Source organism: Phoca vitulina, unplaced genomic scaffold (assembly GCF_004348235.1).
Source record: "Phoca vitulina isolate PV1807 unplaced genomic scaffold, GSC_HSeal_1.0 scaffold1327, whole genome shotgun sequence".
Taxonomy (NCBI): Eukaryota; Metazoa; Chordata; class Mammalia; order Carnivora; family Phocidae; genus Phoca; species Phoca vitulina.
Genome location: NW_022591014.1, coordinates 1,608 through 8,570, shown reverse-complemented (window position 1 = coordinate 8,570; position 6,963 = coordinate 1,608). Strand labels below are relative to the sequence as shown.

The following is a 6,963-nucleotide window of genomic DNA, read 5'->3' as shown; positions in this document are numbered from 1 at the left end:
ACCAACAACAATCATGCCCCTCATCTCAGGGATAGTCCTAATCTACATGGAACCTAAGGACCAACGCTTGGGAAGGACCTCTGAAGTGACTCGCCAACCACTTCCCAGACCAGTGGTAGTTATGTCATGTGATGAAATTATTGAAACAAGAATGATGCTGCTGATGTGACCACCTTGTCTTCATCTGAAAACGTTTCTATGAGTTAATCTAAATTAGTAAACACATTAAGCACTTATTCTCTTAAAATTCATAACAAAATGGGGACTTCCTCTTCTACCAGCTCCCAGTGACTATGGAAAAGGATGGTAACAACAACAAGGAAAGTCCTGCTCTTGGTCCACACTTCAGGGGTTCCAGTGTATGAAAGCTCCAGAATGTAAGGAGGCCCCAGTCAGAAACTGAAAACCTCACCTCTGAACAGAAGCCCCCTCTCCACCTGTGACACTATGACCAACTCGTGCTGCTGCTCCCCTTGCTGCCAGCGTACGTGCTGTAGGACCACCCGGTGCCAGCCCATCTGCTGCGGGTGAGGTGGTGGCTGTGGACAAGGCGGCAGTGGGTCCAGCTGCTGTGGGTCCAGCTGCTGCCAGCCTTGCTGCTTCTGCCCAACTTGCTGTCAGACCACCTGCTGCAGGACCACCTGCTGTTGGCCCAGCTCCTGTGGTTCTAGTGGCTGTGGACAAACCTGCTGTGGGTCCAGCCGCTGTCAGCCAGCCTATTGTACCCCCGAGTACTGCAGGAGGACCTGCTACCACCCCACCTGTTGCTGCTTGCCTGGATGCCTAGCCCAGGGCTGTGGGTCCATCTGGTGCTAGCCTTGCTGCTGCCCAACCTCCTGCCACACCACCTGCTGTAGAACCACCTGCTGCTGTCCTTGCTGCACGTCCAGCTGCTGTCAGCCTTCCTGCTGCTGATTAACTTGCTATAGACCCATCACTCACCAGATATATATTTCCTACACCATTTGCCAAAGCTACTGTCTTGCAAGAAGTCGCTCCCTAAACTTTACTGGGAACACATGCTTACACTGCACCTTGCTGTCATCTTTTTCTGCCATGCTTATGTGTCTATGGAGGGGATACAGTGTACTTCAATTCGATTTTATTCTTATTTTCTCTTGATCACTGTAGGAATTGCTGATCACTCCATTTGGTCAATTCCAGATGCTGGTCAACATCCACTGATTCACACTCTGCCTCAGAAAAGCGATCATCAGCTTTCACCTCTATGGCACTTAAACACTTCCTTCTGAGTGTATATTTAGCTCTCCACAGTGATCAATACTGATCACCTCTTTAGACATATGCATTATATACTAGTAACTTCTGCCAGGTTACAATGCCTTTGAACTTTCTTCCTTCTGTTTTTTCCTAAAAATAATCTGTATTATCCTGCTTCCAGGATGTGTTTGTTTGTGTGGTTTTTTGTTTGTTCATTTGCATGTGTGTTTACAGCATTTCCTTTATGAAGTCCTTTTTGAAGTTTTACTTTTGGGCTTCATTATATATTTATCTCATTCAGTTATCACAATTGTCCTACTAATTAGGCAGAGCCAAGATTATTACTCCATTATCATTCTCAGTTAGGGAGCAGGAAATGGTTTACTATACTGTGAATAATTGACAGAAGCAGGTCCTTTGATTTCAGGTCAATGACATTTTTATTTACATCTTTCTATAAATAGAAATAACACTAGTGATGGGGCACAGGTAATGCATACAGTGTGAGTTGTTTCTCTAACAATGGAAATAATTATCCTTCATATAGAGAACCATTTCAGTCTACAAAACTCTTCCTAAATATTCTTCCCACCTTTTTGACCATAGAGACTGCCTCTAAGAGTTTTAGTTAATGAAGGAGGCTTCATTTACATCTTCTCTGGATTCTAATCTGCCACTAGTGCAATCTGTTACCAAAAGCAACATGAAGATCATTGGCACATAAAGTGTTCCTGGCTCTTTTCTTGCCTGGAGGAATCTGTTCTTTGATGTCATGGATTGGCATGCTGGTATCATTTTACTTATTTATTTTTTTTAATATTTGAGAGAGCGAGCATGAGCAGGGCAGGGAGGCAGAGGCAGATGGAGAGAGAATCTCAAGCAGATTCCACGCTGAGCATAGAGCCCAACTCGGGGCTCAATCTCTGAGATCACGACCTGAGCCAAAACCAAGAGTCAGATGCTTAACTGACTGTGACACCCAGGCACACCTCATTTCATTTATCTTAACAGAAACTGAGATGAAGAATCACTCTTGGAAAGCACACAAGTTCAGGCCACAATTCCTGGGCTCTCAAACTTTAAGGCAATTTGGTCTCCTGACCTGGACATTGTTAAGATAAGTTTGTAGAGTCCTGATAATTGAGGTAACCATGCAGTAGGCATATAATGCTTTGATCCAATCATAATCTTTGGGCTGTTAATGGAAAGAGAACAATTTCCTGTGTCTTATGAGATAAAGACACATAAGCTAAAGGAAATCAAAATCAGAATTTTCAGGAAAAAGGAGAAAGAAAAAAAAGGAGCAGGGACCCCTGGGTGGCTCAGTCAATTAAGTGTCTGCCTTCAGCTCAGGTCATGATCCCAGGGTCCTGGGATCGAGTCCCACATCAGGCTCCTTGCTCGGTGGGGAGCCTGCTTCTCTGCCTGCCACTCCCTCTGCTTGTGCTCTCTGACAATCTTTAAAAAAAAAAAAGAAAGAGAAGGAGCAGAAAGGATGCACTATTCAAAATCAAGATGGACATTAGGTTGGTTCCCAAATGGAGGAAACCTGGATCTTTGGATGAAAAGCTGAATAATAGACAATAGCTAAGGCACCCAGCAGTATAAGGGTTAAGAAGGCTCTGTGCAGAAAATAAGAAGTTTTGATTATGGCCACGTTCTTTTTTTTTTTTTTTAAAGATTTTATCTATTTATCTGTCAGAGAGAGAGAGAGCACAAGCAGGGGGAGCAGCAGGCAGAAGGAAAAGGAGAAGCAGGCTCCCCACAGAGCAGGGAGCCCGACACAGGACCCGATCCCATGACCCTGAGACCATGACCCGAGCCAAAGGCAGACACTCAACTGACTGGGCCACCCAGGTGCCCCTATGGCCACCTTCTTAAGAGATATAAAAATGCTCTGGATTAGTTAACACACTAGATATGAAACAGAGTGTGATCTTCCTAGAGGATGTATCTGGAATTATCTGCCAGATTACTAAATTTTACAATGTAGAGAATGGATGGAAAGAATTACTAAGAATTCCTGAGGGCCTACCATATCCTGGATACTGAGATAGATGCTTTATCTGCACTAATTTTAATTCTCATACAATCCTGAAAAGTGGGTATTACCCCCATATTGAAGCTGAGGAAATCAGTGTTGAGTAAAGTAACTTGTATGAAATTGCATGTACAGTGAAACACCATCTTGGCTTCAAAAACAGAGCTGTTTTGTGGGGTACAGATGAAATGATGAAGATACAGATCAGTGGAACAAAAGGGAGAGTCCAGAAACAGACACACATTTAATATGCATTGATTTCTGAAGAAAGGTGCAAAGTTAATATGCAGAGAAAGTGTGGTCTTTTAAACAAATGGTGTTGGAACAATTAAACATAGTGCAAAAAAAAAAAAAAAAACTTCAACCCATACTTCACATCATATACAAAATCCAACTCACATGGATTATAGACTTAAATGTAAAGCTTAAAACTACAAACCTTCTAGATGGAAACATAGGAAAAAGTTCTATAGAGCTTCTAGCATCCACCCTCACCCCATTATGGAGCCTACCCGTGTTTGTGCCATTTTTGTAAGATCCTTCTAGTTTGCATTATCCATTTTCTGTACTAAGCTCCCTCAACAATTGTTCAACTATTCATCTCCAATTATTATTTATTTATTTTTAATTTTATTATGTTATGTTACTCACCATACAATACATCATTAGTTTTTGATGTGGTGATCCACATCCATTGTTTTCGTTTAACACCCAATGCTCCACGCAGTATGTGCCCTCCTTAATACCCATCACCGGGCTAACCAATCCCCCCTCCCCTCTCCTCTCTAAAACCCTGTTTGTTTCTCAGAGTCCACAGTCTCTCATAGTTCATCTCTCCCACCGATTTCCCTCCCTTCATTTTTCCCTTCCTTCTCCTAATGTCCTCCATGTTATTCTTTATGTTCCACAAATAAGTGAAACCATATGATAATTGACTTTCTCTGCTTGACTTATTTGACTTAGCATAATCTCCTCCAGTTCCATCCATGTTGATGTAAAAGTTGGGTATTCATCCTTTCTGATGGCTGAGTAATATTCCATTGTATATATGGACCACATCTTCTTTATCCACTCATCTGTTGAAGGGTATCTCGGCTCTTTCCACAGTTTGGCTATTGCTGACATTGCTGCTATGAACATTGGGGTGCATATGGCCCTTTTTTTCACTACATCTGTGTCTTTGGGGTAAATACCCTGGAGTGCAATTGCTGGGTTGTAGGGTAGCTCTATTTTTAACTTTTTGAGGAACCTCCACACTGTTTTCCAAAGTATCTGTACCAACTTGCATTCCCACCAACAGTGTAAGAGGGTTCCCCTTTCTCCACAACCTCTCCAAAATTTGTTGTTTCTTTCCCTGTCCATTTTTGCCATTCTAACTGATGTAAGGTGGTATCTCAATGTGGTTTTAATTTGAATTTCCCTGATGGCTGATGATGAACATTTTTTCATGTGTCTGTTAGCCATTTGTATGTCTTCTTCAGAGAAGTGTCTTTTCATATCTTCTGCCCATTTTTTGACTTGATTATTTGTTTTTTGGGTGTTGAGTTTGAGACGTTCTTTATCGATCTTGGATACTAGCCCTTTATCTGTAGTGTCATTTGCAAATATCTTCTCCAATTCCATGGGTTGCCTCTTTGTTTTGTTGACTGTTTCCTTTGCTGTGCAGAAGCTTTTTATCTTGATGAAGTCCCAAAAGTTCATCTTTGCTTTTGTTTCACTAGCTTTTGGAGATGTATCTTGAAAGAAGTTGCTGTATCTTCAACCATTAAGTTCTCTATCATAGAAGAGAAGACAACAGATCTTAGTTATGAGAATTGGAATCATAGAGAAGAGTATTCAAATTCCTGTTCTGCTACTCACTAGCTATGTGTTTTGGGGAAAATATAGGCTACATTTATGCCCCGTCATGAAAGTTTCTCCTATATTTTGTGTCATCCATCATTTTTTTTTTTTTGAGAGAGAGAAAGAGAGGGAGGGAGCATGAGCGGGGTTGGGGGGGGCAAAGGGAGAGGGAGAAAGAATCTTTAAGCAGGCTCCATGCTGAGCAGGGCTGGATGCAGGGCTCAATCTCATGGCCCTGAGATCGTGACCTGAGCTGAAATCAAGAGTCAGTTGCTAACCAACTGAGCCATCCAGGTGCCCCATCATCCATCCTTCTATATATATCTTTTTCCCCCACTTCCAACTTAAATAGTATGTCCACCCATGGATTAATCTAGAATTATTTTTTTCTCTTTTTTCCCCTCCTTTATTATGTCAGCCAGTCTTTAGGCAGATACCTTCAATAGGAGATCACAATTCTTACATTTTTGAGGAATACAGCAGAAATAAATCTTATTCAAAAATCCTTAATAGTATAGATCTTTTTTTCCCTCAATAACCTTGGTTTTGCCTCTTTTGTTTACCCCTCTATTACTTAACATAAACTCAAACATACCTCAAATTTACAAATTAAACCTCCAGACCAAGGTACTAACAAGAAGCAATTTCATATCCAGAGTTTGGCGTTGACCTAAATGACTAAATGATACATTATTTGTTTATAATTCCATTTGATTCCTGCAGAAACCTAATGAAATATAACATGATCATGGAATACCTTGAATTTTATCAGTTGATAGCCCCAGTAGCAGGGGCTATCATACGGAATTTTTTATGCCACATATGGAATTTTTACAACAGATCAGCAACTTCTGGTCTGAAAAGGGAGTGGAAAGTGGGAATACTCCCAGTGAGAAGAACTGTGAGCAGCACACATGGTTATACATTTTGTTTGGAGGAAAGTGAGCTGAGGGAACGGTGTTCATGGGCTGTTGGCAAGTGGTGAAAATCTAGGTTGCTTGGTTTGAGATCTGAAAGCAGCAAGATTGAAAAATTAGAGAATCATTTAGACAGAGATGGGTATGTGGACAGAAAGTGTTCCCTCTCTGTGTCCCACATCATTGCCCACCAGATAGTATCTATCACTTGAGAGTCTGGGATAATGTACCCCATCTCTCCTCAGATGCTCCAGTATTTACACTGGAGACCATGAACAAAGTAGCCACATGGCATGAAACAGAGAGGCTTTGCATGGAACCAACAGCATTTGCTTTTCTCACCATGGCTGTCTCTGCTGAATGTACTGTTTGTCAGCAGCAGAGACTGATGTCAAGCCCTTAATGGGGTAACATCCCTCCTGAAAATGAACAATACCACATTGAAGCAAGTTGGTTTAACGTTGGGAAGCATGCTACAGGGTCTATATTTTGCTGGGGATTACTGAATTCTTTTTGCTCTAAAAAGGAACTCAGGAGGAGGAGGACATACAAGAATTTGATTTACATGATACCGAAGGACAAATGCCAATAAATGAGCCCCTCTCTCGTAAGGATACAATGGATGCTCAAAATGACTTGATGCAGATCAATTACATGAGGGGTTGGTCAGATCCTGAGACAAGGAAAGTTTCCCTGCATTCATGAGAGCTCTTAAATGCAGCCACTGTTCCCCGACTGAAATAGCTGCTGCTCACTGAGGTGTGGGACACTGATTTGGGAAGAACTTGGTAAATGTTATCTGCATATTTAAGGGATTATTCCTTCTATTGTTAAGGATAAATTCAAGTGCACATCTTGCTGAAGTTTCATTTCTACTTGTCCTGATATGTATATGTATGTGCCCTTGAACAGGAGCAAAAGATGCAGTTTTTGATCTGAGGC

General features: G+C 41.6%; 1 pseudogene; it reads left to right on the top strand.

The window, feature by feature from the left end:
• The first annotated feature begins 447 nt into the window (after nt 1-447).
• Nucleotides 448-915, top strand: LOC116629539 (annotated as a pseudogene).
• The last annotated feature ends 6,048 nt before the right edge of the window (nt 916-6,963 follow it).